This window comes from Fukomys damarensis, unplaced genomic scaffold, assembly GCF_012274545.1.
Source record: "Fukomys damarensis isolate Sample0158 unplaced genomic scaffold, DMR_v1.0_HiC HiC_scaffold_30, whole genome shotgun sequence".
NCBI lineage: Eukaryota > Metazoa > Chordata > Mammalia > Rodentia > Bathyergidae > Fukomys > Fukomys damarensis.
In genome coordinates this window covers 15,907,917-15,926,377 of record NW_022900942.1, presented here as the reverse complement: position 1 = coordinate 15,926,377, position 18,461 = coordinate 15,907,917, and the positions used below count along the sequence as shown (strand labels likewise).

Below are 18,461 nucleotides of genomic sequence, written 5' to 3'. Positions count from 1 at the left end.
TTTTTTTTTTTTTTTTGTACCAGGGATTGAACTCAGCTAGGGACCTTTGCAGTTCTTCCTTTTTGTATTGTTTCTCTTCTTCATTATCTGCACCAGTATGCATTTCTTTTTCTTAATTTCCTCTCTGAAGAACTATTCCATGACTTTAGTGTTCTAAATAAAAAGTTGAGATGTACTTAAAGTTCAAAGTTGCATCACAAATAATTTTCCCTATAGTACAACTATGTAATCAGACGATCCCTTTAGCAACATTGACCCAGATTCAGGCTTTTGCATAAACACATTAAAATTCATCATTTGCTTTGTTCTTATTAAGTCCAAAAAAATTGAAAGACCTATGATTTTTAACTAGAATGCTAAAGTTCTCTGGCTTGCACATAGATGCCCAGGATATACTTCATACAAAACTGAATTTCCTATCAGTCCAAGGCTCAAATTTTATATCATATTTGATTTTTAAGTCCTCAAATCCAACCATCAAACCCTAAAGAGTGTCCATAAAAATATTTTTAAGAGAAACCTCTTCCTTCGCATTTATACTCACCACTCTGGTCCTCAAAGCAACCACTGTGGGACCAGAGAATCACCTTCTCCTAACTCATTGTACAATGGCCTTGAGGTCCATTTTCCTAATGTCCACTTTTGGAATAAAAATATTGATAGATTCTTTGCTGACTATTGCACTTGATACTCCAACTATCAGCATCCAAGTTGATGGCTATTGGATGATTACTGTGTCCAACACTACTCTGATACTTTATATCTCACTCACATAATCCTTTCTTTTTAATCTTAGAGCAGAAATTTTTACTGTTTTCTTTTAATTTACTCAATGTTCTCAATAACTTCTAGGGAGTAAAGTCAAGATCTGAACCCAAATGCTTGACTACAGAGCCCATAGTTTTAACCTCAACACCCCACTGTCCAGCCACTAAAATCATTTCCGTCCAATTCAAGAGGAAATGAAACGAGTATTGTGGAAACTAGGAACACTCCCAAAGTGCCCAGGGTAAGCTCCACCATAATCATACTTCTTTTCTTCTCCTATATTTCTCATACAGGGCCTGCTTATTATTAAATTATTCCTAAGGCGTTGTTTCCCAAAGTCATCCTCCAATTACCAGGCATTTGAAAGATGTATATTTTTATAAATAAAGGAAGTTGAAAACTCCACACAATTTATTCTCCTTTTGGAGCTTTAAAAAAATCATTCAACATGAGTCTAGCAACAAAGAAACTTAGAAAACTTAGTTTAACCCACTGTTTCTCAAGCTAATTTCACCATGTATTTATATATTTTTGTTGTTGTTGTGTCACTTGGTAGCATCTACCACAGAGCACATATCTGTATCTCAGGAAAATATTATACAGCACTTCAAAGTTTGTGTTTTCAAATTTGAGCAGAGTCTATTACTTTCGCTATGTCTTCAGTGTCAGTTCTCATTTGAAAATCAATCAGTGTATTCTAATGTATCAATAAATTAAAGAAAATCATGTTATTATGTTGATAAACACAGAATAAGCATTTGACAAAATCAAATATCCACTCAATAAAAGCTCTTAACAAGTTAGTAATAAAGAGGGATTGCATCTACTTGATAAAATAATCTACAAAATATTAACACTAGAAAAGGCAAAGTGCTCTCCATCTAAGATTGAAGACATTCAAGGAGTTCTCTCTTACTACTGCTATGTAATATGAAACTGGATGTTTTAGCCACTGCAATAAGGCAAGAAAAAGAAAAAAAGACACAAATACACAAAATAAAATTCTTGGTATTTGCAGATGACATGATAATTTACATAGATAACCCCAGGAAAACTACTAAAGCAACCTTTTATAACCCATAAGTACATTCAGCATGTTTGCAATATACAAACAAACTTCTCAAAACCAGTCACATGTCTATATATAAACAATAAAGATAAGGCAACCAAACTTAAAAGTATAATATTATTTATAATCACTTCAAATACAATAAATTTTTGTGTATATTTAAAAAAACATATACAAGATTATTATGCTGAAAATTAGAAAATTTTAAACAGAGATATCAAAGAAATCAAATGGACATATTGTGTTCATGGATTGGAAGATTTTCAAATTTTAAATATATTAATTGTCCTAAATTCACTTAGAGGCTTAATGCAATTCCTTTTAGACATAGAAATGTTTATTCTGATATTTGTATAGAAAGGCATAGGACCTAGAGAAGCTGAAATAATCTTAACCAAAAAAAAAGTAAAATCATCCCTTTACCTAGAATTACTAGATAATTACAATAATCATTAATGTAAAATCACTAGAGGAATAGACATATAAATCAATGAAATCAAACAGAGAACTTAGAAATAAACCCAAATGTAAACTGATTTTTAAAAGGATTTTTTTTTTTAAAGCCAAATCAACTCAGTGAAGAAAGGGTTGCATTTCTGCAGTGGTTCTTAGGTAATTGGACATCATTAGAAGAAAAAAGCCAAACCTCACACCTCATACAAAAATTAACTCAAAATGTGTTACATACTTGAGCATAAAACATAAAAAGTTAAACTGTTAAAAACAGGTCAGATAGTATTTTGAAGATTTTACCATTGGGAAACCTGAGTTATGAGTGTGTGGAATCCCTCTGTATCATTTCTTAGAACTACATGTGAAAGTACACTTATTTAAATAAAATTTTTAAATAAAGAAAAAGAGAGAAGACAGTATGATCATACCATTTTGGTCCTTAGAGGAGCTCCACTGCCAGCCATCTCCTTTTCACTGTGACCAGTAAAGGCACTAACTGGGGTTTGGGGAGTTGCAGTTTCTACATTGCTGGCTCTCTCCTACCTAAAGTCAGCTGTGATACAGATATAAACTAACACTAGAGGGATTAATATTGCAGTTCCCTTTTCAAGAAGCCCGGGACTTGCCTAGGCTGCTTCCAGGAAGTTAGGTTATGCCTGGATAGAGGAAGTGAAAGAGGAATACCAAGCTTGTAAGAAATAAGCAATGGTAAGGATTTAATTTTCTTCCCCTACAACCCACAATTTGACATTCAGTTTTAGTCCCATTCAGTCTCACCCTGTAGATATGTGATATATATTTAGCAGAGCTGTAATATGTTGAATGCTACATGATTCCTCTTTCTTGACACAAATTTAAGAAATGTGCACCCAAATTTTATCATCAAATTCTCCTCTTTAGGGTACAGTTCAGCACAGTTAAAGGTTTCTTCTTTTCACTATATGAAGAAGTTCAAGGAAATGCCAGTGTAAAACAACTTTGAATCATTGTTTACCCTATCACAGGAAGGGTTCTAGAAATACTTTCTCTATGAATAATTCCCTCCACTATTTCTTTTTCAGGAAATCTTTCTTCTCTTATACCCTGGCTTTGCATTCCTTCTCTTTACATTGTTTTCTTGCTTTCAGCTGGACATCTTTCATAATATCAATCCCAAATACAGGGGATGTTTAACAAAATTTACTGTACACAACAAAAGACATAGATGGTCTAGAAGGTTTATTTCTGACATTTTATTCATCTAGATTTTAAGATTTACAGTTCAAAATGCTATTTACCAATTCATTACTTATATCTTTGCTGGTAAAACATTATAGTCACTAAAATAATATGAGCAAATGGTTAGCAACAAAATAGTTCAAAAATCTCCATAGTATGAAAAGCTTTGGAAGAAATCCACTAAATTGTCCTGCATGGTTAAATGTCATTTACATTTTTTGCTCTCTAATAAGCAGGTTTATTTGAAAAAGGGAAATTAAAGAGTTTTCCCCTTCCATTAGAGAATTACTTTAATGAGCAATTAAACACAAATATAAATAATACTAAAACTTAAATGGTGGTTACATATGAGTTGGTACAATAAAATAATCTATATTTTTACCATGAATTTCTGCTTGTTTTACAAATTCCATATAAAAATGTATTATTTTCAAATCAGATAAGAAATTTTAAATGAAAAAATGAATAACAATCTATGGTACAGAGTAATAAGTGCTGCAGTCAAGTATTGTGTAATCTACTATTGTAGCACAGTCCAAATGCAAGCTCTTCAGTAAATACTGGTTGGACTGAACAGGTTCTGAATGCAAGAAGGGAAGCATAAGAATATATATGATTGTGCTTCAATTATAGGAGGATCAATTACTGAAGTCAGTTTTGGTGAGATAACAATGCATGCAATTCAAAACAGTTTAGTTACACTATTGCTTTGAACACGTTTGACATAGCACCAGATACTAGCATTTGAGTTTGTGTCTTGCATATGGCATGTGATGCACTCTGCAATTTGCCCACAATAGTTCTTTATGAGTTTTCAAAATTAGACTCTCCACTTACATTCAGAGCATAGAATTCTGATCTATTCTTCAAACCATTCTTTTCCAAATTCTGTTCTTTTACAAGGAAATGGGCCTCCCAGGTGAACCTAGAAGGCTTCAACTTATCCCCAATATAACAAGAGAAACATGAGTACTTGAGGTGAAAACTGTTCCTCAGCAATAAGTGCACTCAGGTACGCTGAGAAGCCCAGAATATATAACTGTGTCTCTAACAGCAGCTATAGAGCTATAGTCTTTACATGTACTTCCGAAGCAGGGCCCCCACAAAATTCAGAAGAAGCTACTTATACATTTATAATTTGACCCAGCAATTCTACTCCTAGAGTTGATCATATATCTCTGCATCTGCAACACAAATAGGAACAAGGTATTAATAATTATGGCATTATGTATATAAGAAAAACATGAGAAATTTGATGGATAAGTTATGGTGTATCCACATAAAAAAGTACTAATAATGGGGACCATACCTGTGAACTGATATAGAGTAATATATCTGAAATAAAGAAGAAAGTACTAGGATGTGTACAACATGATGGATTTATGGTAAAAGAGGAAATTTCTATATGACATACATATACATTTGCCTATTTTTACAAAATAAATACAGAAAAGATGAAAAATAAACTAAATAACAATATTTATACAGAAAGGCTGGTGCAGGAGAACTGCCCAGCCACACAGGGAGCTCGCTGCTCCTCCACCTCTTCCACCTCCAGCACCCACGCCTTCATTAGAGCAGAGCAGTGAGGACTGCCCAGCCATGCAGGCACCTCTGCAGCATTCCTTACACCCTCCGCATGGCTTTCAGGCCTCCTGGTTGTTGCAGTACCTCTTATCCACACAGCAGAGACACAGGCAGTCATAAAACCCATTTTACTGAGATCTAGAAGACAAAACAGCAGTGACAACACCAATAAAGGCACATCAGACCTCCGTAGTTGGTAAGTTAGAAGGATCACCACCTTCCATCAGAATTTGGACTATCTTCAGGGGAAGGGCAGCAGGAACCTGCAGTGGAACCTTACAGAGTTCAACCCTGCAGGAGGTCAGGGAGCTCAATTTGGGCCTTGAAGCCAAAATTCAGCCTGAATCTCAGGGTTCTGCCATTGGCAAGCTGAGACTAATTGCCTTAGTTCTGTCACATTGTCTATTGTGACAGCAGAGATATACCCTGAAAGAGGCTCTTCCAATTTTTTTTTCATTTCCTCTTATTTTTAATTTTTATTTTTAAAATTTTATTTTTTCCCATTCTGCAAATTCTTTTTTGCTTTCTTCTTTTTCCCACTTAGTATCTTGCTCCCCCATGTTATTCTTCATTTCCCTTTCTGTTCCTGCCCTAATTCATATTTCTTCTTTCTTTTTCTTTCTTCTCTCTTTTTCATTCTCTGGATGTTAGTTTCAAAGGAAAGAGAATACAATTTATAGCTTCCCAATTACTGTCAAGTTGTTCTATTCTTGTCTTGGTTCTTGCACTCTGTCTTTCCCTCTTGTCTTCATCAGTTGCCTTGAGTTTGTATGATCATCCTGTCTCCTTTGTCTTCACTTGAAACCTTCTACTATTCTTTTACCTTTCTGTTCCTCTCCTCCCAACTCCTTCTAGGTCCCCATCCTGAAGAGTAAAGTTGTTATATTGAAGAATTTATTCCCTATAAACATATTTTGGACTGGTCCTAGATTTTAATTTAATTCACATGGTTAAAGGTGTTAGATTAACAATTACCTCAAGTGGTCAATTTCTAAACTGTGCTTGATGCTATTGTGTTGATGAATGTATCAATTGGGCTAAAGGGTTGTGATTGATTTAATGAGCTGTCCTTTCTGATATTATGAAAATAAAAGTGTCTCTGAGTCTTTAGAGACTCAAAACCTAAAGAGCAGCTATATCAGGAAGATCAAGGTAGTGACTCAGGAATTAAACAAAGGATAGCTCAACAACAAAAATAAAAATGAGAAAACACTTAAGCAAGGCACAAATACAAACTTTCAATTCACCAATGGCAAATTCTAGGGGAAATGAGATGGAAAAGTTGACCATCAACCACCAGAACACCCAGAACTCATAGCACAGGAGTAACAAAACAGATCATTTAGGCTCTAAAAAATTCAAAGCAGAAATAATTTCACAGATAACTACAGAGATGGTGAGCACAGTGAAAGACATGATTAGAGACTGTAGAACAGAAATTACAAAAAAAAAAAAATAGATAAACTCAAGGCCTTGATAGAAGCCATGAATCCCCAGCATAGGAAAGATGGAAACCACGAATGTCCAACATAGGAAAGAAAAGAAATTCATGAAATAGATTCAAATACATATCCAGGAGATTAAAAAATCTATTGAAAGTATTAACAGCACCACTCCCTCTCCTGCCAGGCACCGCCATCACTCCAGCACCAGGGGGCCTGCTTGGGCCCCAACCCAAGGAAGGATAGCCATGCCCTCTCCTGCTGGACACCACCATCACTCCAGCACCAGGAAGGTAGCTGTGCAGGCGCCCTTGAACTCCCACAACTCCCCCAACCCCCCACACACTCTCAGACCTCCTGAAGGTACCAGTATTTGGACCCACTTTGCAGAGGCAAAGGTGGTCATAAAGGGTATTTTTCTGAGTTTCCAACTTTGAACATCTTTAAAGAAAGAGCATGGGAAATCTGTAGTAAAACAGTGTGGAGTTCAACCATTAAGAAGTTCAGGGAAATCAATTTGGGTCTTGCAGCCTGAGGTCAGTCTCCATCACGGTTCTGCCATCAGCTAGCTTAGAACAGAGGTCATAGTCCTACACATGGCTAGGCATGTTGCATATTATGACAGCAGAGATATAGTCTGAAAGAGGCCCTTCAAATCCTTTTTTTTCTTTCTTTTCCTCATTCCACTCTGCAAATTCTTTCTCTTTTCTGTCCTCTTTCTCCAACTCAGTCTCTTGCTCCACCATATTATCCCTCATCTCCCTTTCTGTTTCTGCTCCTGCCTGAACTCAGATTTCTTCTTTTATCATTTTTTCTCTTTTCTTTATGTTCTTTTCTTCTGTCATTCTACCTCACAAAGGGGTCAATGGTTTCAATGGAAAGTGAGCCCCTATTACTGTTAAGGGGATATATTCTTGTCTTTCTACTTCTACTCTGTCTATCACTTTGGAATTTAACAGTTTCCTGAATATGGTGTGGTCATACTATGTCCTCTGGCTTCACTTGAAAACTTCTCCAATTCTTTTACTTATCTACTCCTCTTGTCCTAGCTCTGTCTGAGCCCCCATCCTATAGGGTAAATATACTATGTTGAAAAGTTTGTTCACTGCAGACATGTTTTGAACTGTTTCTTGATTCCAGTTTAATTCACATGGTTTAAGGGTGATAGACTAGTGAATACCACAAATAGTCCATTTCCAAGTTGTGCTTGATCATTTTGTGTTGCTGATTCTATCAGTCGGGATAAAAGATTGTGGTTGATTTGATGAGCTGTTTTCTCTGATGTTATGAAGATGAGAATGTCTGTGGGTTGTTAGAGGCCCAGAAGCTAGGGCGTAACTATATCAGGAAGATTTGGGTGATAACCCAGAGATTAAACCAAGGACAGCCCAACAACAAAAATAAAAATGAGAAAACACTTAAGCAAGACACAAAGATAGACTTCCAGTTCACCAATGGCAAACAGTAGGACAAAGGAGAATGAAAGGCTGATAGTGAACCACCAGGACACTCTGAACTCATAGCACAGAAAGTAACAACACAGATCAATCAAGATCTAGAAAAATTCAAAACAGAAATAATTTCCCAAATAACCCATAGAGACGGTGAACAAAATGAAAGTCATGATTCAAGACTTTAGAACAGAAACTGACAAAAATTAGATAAGCTCAGGATCATGATAGAAGCCATGAAGGCCCAGCATAAGAAAGAAATGGAAACAATAAATGCCCAACATAGGAAAGAAATGAAATCCATAAAACAGATTCAAACAGATATCCAGGAGATTAAACACTCCATTGAAAGTGTATGCAACAGAATAAAAGAATGCGAAGATAGAATCTCAGATACAGAAGATAAGGTTGCAGTCAGTGAACTTGAAAAGAGAGGTATCTTAAAAACAGTAGGGGATCATGAGAAATTGATCCAATAACTCCTAAGTGATGCAAAGAAGAATAATATAAGTCAGATAGGAATCCACAGTATAGCAGGAGAAAATACAAATGACTTTGAAAAACTGTTGGCAGAACAAATGACAGAAAACTACCCAAACAGAGGGGAAAAATTTGACATTCAGATAAGTGAGGCATATAGGATCCCAACTAGCCACAATCAAAAAAATTCTACACCTACACATATAATAAGATCCCAGAAACCCAACAGAAGAACAAAATACTACAAGCAGTAAGACAAAAGAAACAAATCACATGCAAGGAAAGCCCATCAGAATCACAGCAGACTTTTCAACACAAACCCCCAGGTCAAGGGAGAGCCTGGAGTGAGATGTTTCAAGTAATAAAAGAAAACAAGCTCCATCCTAGAATGATGTATTCTGCAAAACTCTCTTTCAAAATGGATGGGGAAATAAGATACTGTCATAACAAAGAACACCTGAGAAATTACATGAACACCAAACCAGCACTACAAGTAATTCTAAACAATATCCTAGAAAAAGACAATGAAGGTAACAATACCATGAGGGGAAATAAGATACTTTCATAACAAAGAACACCTGAGAAATTACATGAACACCAAACCAGCACTACAAGTAATTCTAAACAATATCCTAGAAAAAGACAATGAAGGGAACAATACCATGAGGCCCAATAGAGCAAATCAAATAGGCAAGGCAAGAAACTAAAAGGAGAAGGCGAAAAAGTAAAAACAGTCAACAAAAGAACAATAACATGACAATAATGTCAGTACATATAAGTTATAACCATCAATGTCAATGGCCTCAATTCACCAATCAAGAGCAATAGACTGGCAGAATGGATTAAGAAGCAAAATCCAACAATATGTTGTATACAAGAAACACACCTAGTGCAAAAAGAAACCCGTAGACTAAAAGTGAAAGGACTGAAAACAATTCTTCATGCAACAGAAGCCTGGAAAAATCAGGGGTAGCAATCTTATTCACAGAGTAAATTTCAAACCAAAACTGATTAAAAGACACAAAGAAGGCCACTATATCCTTGTAAAGGGAACAATTCAAGAGGAAGAGATGACAATAATGATCATATATGGACCAAATAGTAATGCCCCCAACTATATAAAAGAAATGTTAAGAAACATGAAAAACCAAATAAGCACTAATACAGTTCTAGTGGGGGATCTAAATACCCCACTATCACAAATAGACAGATTATCTAGGCCAAAAGACAATAACAAAATACTAGAATTGAACCAAACTTTTGAAAGCATAGACTTAATAGACATTTGTAGAGTATTCCACCCACAAAATCAGACTATACATTCTTTTCAGCTGCACATGGGTCATTCACCAAGATAGATCACATACTAGTTCACAGAACAGGTTTAAATAAATGCAAAAGAATTGAAGTTATTCCCTATACATTATCAGATCACAGTGCAATAAAACTGGAGATCAATAGCACAAGAAACCATAGGAACTTCACAAACACGTGGAAATTGAACAAAACTCTCCTGAACAATCAATGGATCACAGAGGAAATTAAGGAAGAAATCAAACAGTTTTTACAAATAAATGAAAATGCCAGTACAACATACAGGAATCTATGGGACACAATGAAAGCAGTTCTATGTGGAAAATTCATATCACTGAAAGCCCACACTAGGAAACCAGAGCGAGCTCAAACAAACAATGTAATGATGAATCTTAGACTCCTAGAAAAATAAATGCAAGAAAAACCCAAAACTCGAACAAGAGAGGAAATTTAAAGATAAGAGCAGAAATCAATGTAATGGAAACTAAGAAAACAATAAAAAATATATAAATGAAGTGAAGAGTAGGTTTTTTGAAAGAATAAATAAAATTGATAAACTCTTAGCTAAACTTATCAAGAAAAGGAAAGAAAAGGCTCAGATCCATGCAATCAGGAATGAAAAAGGTGAAGTCACAACAGATCCAACAGAAATCCAGAGGATAATCAATACCTACTTTGAGAGCCTGTACTCTAACAAAATGGAAAACACAGAAGAAATGGATAGATTTCTAGATACTTATGAATTACCAAAGTTGAATGAAAAGATAAAAACATTTTAAAAACCCCATTTATAATCAATGAAATTGAAAATATAATTAAAAATTTATCAAAAAAGAAAAGCCCAGGTCTTGATGGATTCACTGCTGAATTTTACAAGACATTTAGAGAAGAACTACTGCCTTTACTCTGCAGACTTTTCAATGAAAATGAAAGAGAAGCAATACTTCCAAACTCATTCCTGGAAGCAAGTATCACTTTGATTCCCAAACCAGGGAAAGACGCAACTAAAAAAGAGAATTACAGGCCAATCTCCTTAATGAATATAGATGCAAAAATCCTTAATAAGGTACCTGCAAACAGAATGCAGAGGATTATCAAGAAGATCATACATCCTGACCAAGTTGGATTTATTCCAGGGATGCAAGATGGTTCAACAAATGTAAATCAATAAATATAATACACTATACTAAAAGAGTCAAGGACAAAAATCATATGATCCTCTCAATAGATGCAGAAAAAGCATTTGACAAAATTCAACACCCATTCATGATTAAAAATCCTGCAAAAAATTTGAATAGCTGGTCTATATCTCAGTTTAATAAAGGCTATCTATGAAAAACAAACACCAACATCATATTAAATGACCAAAAAATGAAAACCTTAATGTTAATATCAGGAACAAGTCGGATGCCCACTATCAACACTCCTCTTCCATATTATTCTGGAAACATTAGCCATAGCAATTAGACAAGAGAAAGAAATTAAAGCAATAAAGATAGGAAAGGAAGAAGTTAAACTGTCATTATTTGGTGACAATATGATACTCTACATTGAAGACCCAAAAAACTCTACCAAAAGACATCTAGGCTTAATTGGCACTTTCAGTAGTGTAGCTGGATGCAAGGTGAACACCCAAAAATCAATAGCCTTCTTGTACACAAATAACAGACTCATGGAGAGAGAAATAAGGGAAAAAATTCCCTTTACAATAGCATCCAAAAAAAAATGAAGTATCTAGGAATCAATCTAACAAAAGAAGTGAAAGACCTCTACACTGAAAACTAAAGCACTCTGAAAAAAGAGATTGAAGAGGATATAAGAAAATGGAAAGATATCCCCTGCTCCTGGGTAGGAAGAATCAACATAGTGAAAATGGCCATACTACCAAAACTGCTATACAAATTCTATGCAATGCAAATTGAAATTCCAACACTATATTTCACAGAACTCGAAAAAAGAATCCAAAAATTCATTTGGAACCAGAAGAGACATAGAATAGCAAAAGCCATTCTAGGCAACAGAGACATGGCAGCGGGTGTAACAATTCCCTATTTGAAACTATACTACAAAGCCACTGTGATAAAAACAGCATGGTACTGGCAAACAAGCAGACCTGAGGGTCAATGGAACAGATTGGAAGACACAAAAACAAATCCAGATGTACTCAGCTATGTCATCTTTGACAAAGGAGCTGACCATCCTCAGTGGAGGAAAGATAGCCATTTTAATAAATGGTGTTGGAAAATCTAGATTTCAACCTGCCACAGATTAAAACTTGACCCTTATCTTTCACCATGCACTAAACTAAAATCCAAGTGGATTAAAGATTTAAACATTAAAACAGAAACACTAAACTTACTAGAAGATAAGTTAGGCAGAACTCTTGAAGAAAATGGCATAGGAAAAGACTTTATGAACAAATCCTCAGTAGCACGGGAACTAGCACAAAGAATAAATAAGTTGGATCTCATCTTATTCAAAAGCTTCTGCACTATAAGAGAAACTGTCAACAGAACTAAGAGACAATCTACAATGTGGGAAAATGTTTTTACCAGCTGCTCCTCAGACAAAGGACCACTATTGAGGGTATATAAAGAAGTAAGAACAATCAGCCCCCACAAATATAAATACCCAATTCAAAAATGGGCATCTGAAATGAACAGACATTTCTCATACAAAGAAGTAAAAGCAGCAAGTAAATATATGAAAAAATGTTGCACATTACTGGTCATGTGAGAGATGCAGATGAAAACAACACTGAGATTCCACCTCACCCCACAAAGAATGGCTGCTGTCAAGAAATCAATCAATAACAAATGTTGGAAGGGTTATGGGGAGAAAGGAACCCTTCTCCATTGTTGCTGGGAGTGCAAACTGGTGCAACCACTATGGAAATCAATATGGAGGAGATACCTCAAAGAGCTTGGACTGGAGTTTCCATTTGACCCAGCCATCCCTGTGCTGGCTATCTTTACAAAAGAATTAAAAGAATCATACCACAGTGATATATGCACACCAATGCTTATAGCAGTACAGTTTGTAATATCTAAAACTGGGAAACAGCCCATTTTACCCATCAGTTTGAAACTGGCTAAAGAAGATGTGGTTTTCTATAAAATGGAATACTACTAATCTATAAGAATGAGAAATTAAATTCTTTCATTGGAAAAAGGATACATATTGAGGATATACTCCTAAGTGAAATAAATAAGTGACACATGTGTAAATACTGAATAGTTTTTCTGGTGTGAAAAACTATAATAGTACATCAGATCCTAATATAATTGACCATGTGAAATAGAAATAAGAGTGCTAAAGGTGTAGGGAAAATGGGAAGGGTAGGGAAAAGGTAATAAGGGAAAAGAAAAAAAAATGACAAAATGAAAAAATGGAAATAAAGCATTTGTAAAAGGAGAGAGGAGGAGGGGGTAAAGGGAGGGAATGGACATGGGAGAAAAATGAGAACCAAGACCTGTCATGTAAAGGTACATGATCCTAATAATGAATGTAATTGTACTGTATAGCTTAAATGTACCAATAAACTCAATAAAAGGAAAAAAAAATGGGAAAGTATTGACAGTAAAATGAGTGAATGTGAAGATAGAATTTCATATATAGAATCTAGGATTGCCAGTCAGTGACAGTGAAAAGAGCGATCTCTTAAAAACAGTATGTGATCATGAGAAATCAACTGAACAACTCCTAGATGATGCAAAGAAGAATAACATTAGAATGACAGGAATCCAGGAAGTAACAGAAGAAACTAAAAAAGACTTTAAAAAACTGTTCAGAGAATTAATGACAGAAAACTTTCCAAACAGAGGGGAAGAATTTGACATACAGATAAGTGAGGCATATAGGACTTCAATAAGCCATGATAAAAAAAAAAACTAGACCTAGACATATAATAGTCAAGATCCCAGAATCCAGAAGAAGAAGAAAATAGTGCAAGCAGTTAGAGAAAAGAAACAAATCATATGCAAAGGAAAGCCCATCAGAATCACAGCAGACTTTTCAACACAAACCCTCACGTCAAGGAGAACATGGAGTGAGGTATTTTAAGCCCTAAAAGAAAACAGCCTCAACCTAGACTGATATATCCTGCAAAACTCTTAAAATGGATGGGACTCTCTCCTGTGTGGCCTCCTCTGGAACTGCGCCATTTCCAGTAGGTGCTGATTGATTGGCTACAAGACAGCTCCAGGTGGGTGAGTTTTATGCCATCGCCCCGGCTTGGACTCAGAGCCCTCTCTCCTGTGGGGCCTCCTCTGGAGCTGTGCCATTTCCAGCGGGCACCACTGATTGGCTCAGACACAGTTTGCAGGAGGGTAGCTGTGCAGGGGCTGCTGAGCACCCCCACACCCTGCTATTAGATCCCCTGACTGAGCAGGTCCTATGACACACTCTACAGAGGTGTGGTGGGCTATAAAGGGGGATGATTGATCCTATTATGTTTCTAATTGTATCAATAGGGATAAAGGATAGGGATTGATTTGATGAGTTCTTTGCTCAATTATGAAAATGAGAATGTCTATAAGTCATTAGAGAATCAAAGGTTGGGATGCAATGATATCAGGAAGATTTAATGACCCAGAGATTGAATCAAGGTCAACCCAACAGCAAAAATAAAGATGAGAATACACTTAAGCAAGCCACAAAGACAGACTTCCAGTCCACCAATGGCAAAGAGTAGGGCAAAGGAGGATAAAAAAATCAGATAGTGAACCTTCGGGACACTCAGAACTCACAGCACACAAAGTAAAAAACTGATCAATCAAGCTAGAGAAATATTCAAAACAGAAATTATTTCCCAGTTAATCATAGAGATGGTGAGCAAAATGAAAGACATGATTCGAAAATCCAGAACAGAAACTGACAAAAAAATAGATGAGCTTGGGAACATAATAGAAACCATGAAGGTCCAGAATAAGAAAGAAATGGAAACAATGAACACCCAACATAGGAAAGAAATGGAATCCATTAAACAGATTCAAACAGATATCCAGGAGATTAAAAACTCTATTGAAAGAATAAAAGATTGTGAAGATACAATCTCAGATATAGAAGATAGAATAGCAGACAGTGATCATGAAAAGAGAGGTCTCTTAAAAACAGTAAGGAAGCATGACAAATTGATTCAACAACTCCTATATGAAGCAAAGAAGAATAACATAAGACAGATAGGAATCCATGAAGTATCAGAAGAAAATGCAAATGACTTAAAAAAGCTGTTCAAAGAATTAATGACTGAAAACTTCCCAAACAGAGGCGAAGAATTAGACATACAGATAAGTGAGGCATACAGGACACCAACTAACCACGATCAAAAAAAAAAAAAAAAACTATACCTAGATATATAATAATCAAGATTCCAGAAACCCAACAAAAGAACAAAATACTACAAGCAGTAAGACAAAAGAAACAAATCACATGCAAAGGAAACCCCATCAAAATCACAGCAGATTTTTCAACACAAACTCTCAGGTCAAGGAGAGCCTGGAGTGAGATATTTCAAGTACTAAAAGAAAACAACCTACAACCAAGACTGATGTATCCTGCAAAACTCTTTTTCAAAATGGATGGAGAAATAAGATACTTCCACAACAAAAAACACTTGAGAAACTTCATGAATACTAAACCAGCACTACTAAGAATTTTAAACAATATCCTAGAAAAAGGCAATGATGATCACAACACCAGGAGGTCCAATAGAGCAAATCAAATAGCCAAGGCTAGAAACTAAAAAGAGAGGACAAAAAATAAAGAGTCAACAAAAGGACAATAACATGACAATAATAAGTCAGTACATATCAGTTCTAACTATTAATGTCAATGGCCTCAATTCACCAATCAAGAGAAATAGACTGGCAGAAAGGTTTAAGAAGCAAAATCCAACAATATGTTGTATACAAGAAACACACCTAGTGCAAAAAGAAGCCCATAGACTGAAAGTGAAAGGATGGAAAACAATTCTCCATGCAAGAGGAGCACAGAAAAAAGCAAGGGTAGCAATCTTATTTGCAGACAAAGCAAATTTCAAACCAAAACTGATTAAGAGAGGCAAAGAAGGCCACTACATCCTTGTAAATGGAAAAATTCAAGAGGAAGAAATAACAATCATAAACATATATGCACCAAATATAAATGCCCCCAACTATATAAAACAAATATTAAGCAACATGAAAAATTAAATAACCACTAATACAATTGCAGTGGGGGGTCTGACTACCCCAGTATCAAAAATAGACAGATCATCTAAGAAAAAATCAACAATGAAATACTAGAACTGAACCAAGCTTTTGAACACATGGACTTATTAGACGTCTATAGAGTGTTTCCCTGCCAAAAAATCAGCTGCACATGGGTCATTCTCCAAGATAGATCACATACTAGCTCACAAAACAGGTTTTAATAAATGCAATAGAATTGAAGTTATTCCCTGTATATTATCAGATCACAGTGCAATAAAGGTGGAGATCAATAGCATAAGAAACCATAGGAACATCACCAACACATAGAAATTGAACAACACACTCCTGAGCAATCAATGCATCACAGAGGAAATGAAAGAAGATATCAGACAGTTTTTACAAATAAACGAAAATGCCAGTACAACATACAGGAATCTATGGGACACAATGAAAGCAGTTCTCTGTGGAAAATTCATAGCACTGAATGTCCACATTAGGAAAACAGAGCAAGTTCAAATAAACAACGTAATGATGACTGTTAAACTCCTAGAAAAACAAGAGCAAGAAAAACCCAAAGCTCGAACAAGAGAGGAAATTATAAAGATAAGAGCAGAAATCAGTGCAATGGAAACTAAGAAAATGATACAAAAAATAAATGAATCGAAGAGTTGGTTTTTTGAAAGACTAAATAAAATTGATAAACCTTATCAAAAAAAGGAAAGAAAAGGCTCAGATCCATGCAATCAGGAAAGAAAGACGAAGTCACAACAAATCCCACAGAAATCCAGAGGATCATCAATACATACTATGAGAACCTGTACTCTAATAAAATTGAAAACACAGAAGAAATGAACAGATTTCTGGATACTTATGAATTACCAAAGCTGAACGAAGAAGATAAAAACATTTAAAACACCCCAATCACAAATCAGTGAAATTGAAAATGTAATTATAAACTTACCAATAAAGAAAAGCCCAGGTCCTGACAGATTCACTGCTGAATTTTACATGACATTTAAATATCTATTGTCATTACTGCTCAGACTTTTCAACAAAATTGAAAGAGAAAGCAATACTTCCAAATTCATTCCTGGAAGCAAATATCACTTTGATTCCCAAACCTGGGAAAGATGTAACTAAAAAGAGAACTACAGGTCAATCTCCTTAATGAATATAGATGCGCAAATCCTCAATAAGATACTAGCAAATAGAATACAGAGGATCATCAAGAAGATCATACATCCCGACCAAGTCAGATTTATTCCAGGGATGCAAGGAGGGTTCAACATATGTAAATCAATAAATATAATACACTATATTAACAAAGTCAAGGACAAAAACCACACGATCCTCTCAATAGATGCAGAAAAAGCATTTGACAAAATTCAGCACCCATTCATGATAAAAACTCTGCAAAAAATTGGAATAGATGGTCTATGTCTCAATTTAATAAAGGCTATCTGTGAAAAACTAACAGCCAACATCATATTAAATGACCAAAAACTGAAAACCTTCACGTTAAAATCAGGAACAAGATAAGGATGCCCACTATCACCACTCCTCTTCAATATAGTTCTGGAAATATTAGCCATAGCGATTAGACAAGAGAAAGAAATTAAAGCAATAAGGATAGGAAAGGAAGAAGTTAAACTGTCATTATTTGCTGATGATATGATAATCTACATTAAAGACCCAAAAAACTCCCCAAAAGACTTCTTGACTTAATTGACACTTTTGGCAGAGTAGCTGGATACAAGGTGAACACCCAAAAATCAATAGCCTTCTTGTACACAAATAACAGACTCACTGAGAAAAGAAACTAGGGGAAAAAATGCTTTCACAATAGCATTAAAAAAAAAATGAAGTATCTGGGAATCAACCTAACAAAAGAAGCAAAAGACCTCTACACTGAAAACTACAGCACTCTGAAAAAAGAGATTAGGAGGATTTGAGAAAATGGGAAGATGTCCCCTGCTCCTGGGTAGGAAGAATCAACATAGTGAAAATGGCCATACTACCAAAACTGCTACACAGATTCAACACAGTACCAGTTGAAATCCCAGCACTATACTTCACAGAACTAGAAAGAAGACTCCAAAAATTCATTTGGAACCAGAAGAGACCTAGAATAGCAAAAGCCATACTAGGCAACAGACACATGGCAGCAGGTATAACAATTCCCAATTTGAAACTATACTACAAAGCCACTGTGATTAAAAACAGCATATTACTGGCAAAGAAGCAGACCTGAGGATCAGTGGAACAGATTGGAAGACACAAAAACAAATCCAGATGCACTCAGCTGCCTCATCTTTGACAAATGAGCTGCCAGTCCCCACTGGAGGAAAGATAGCCTCTTTAATAAATGCTGTTGGAAAAACTGGATTTCAACCTGCCACAGATTAAAACTAGACCCTTATCTGTCACCATGCACTAAATTAAAATCCAAGTGGATTAAAGATCTAATCATAAAAACAAAAACACTAAA

General features: G+C 35.5%; 1 protein-coding gene across 1 annotated transcript in view; it reads right to left on the bottom strand.

The window, feature by feature from the left end:
- Positions 1 to 2,757, bottom strand: part of Cd226 (CD226 molecule) — an 88,455-nt gene extending 85,698 nt beyond the window's left edge. The window contains exon 1 of the mRNA XM_019205213.2: positions 2,719 to 2,757. The gene's annotated coding sequence lies outside the window, so the exon portion shown is untranslated. The remainder of the gene's footprint in view (positions 1 to 2,718) is intronic.
- Between the last annotated feature and the right edge of the window lie 15,704 nt (positions 2,758 to 18,461).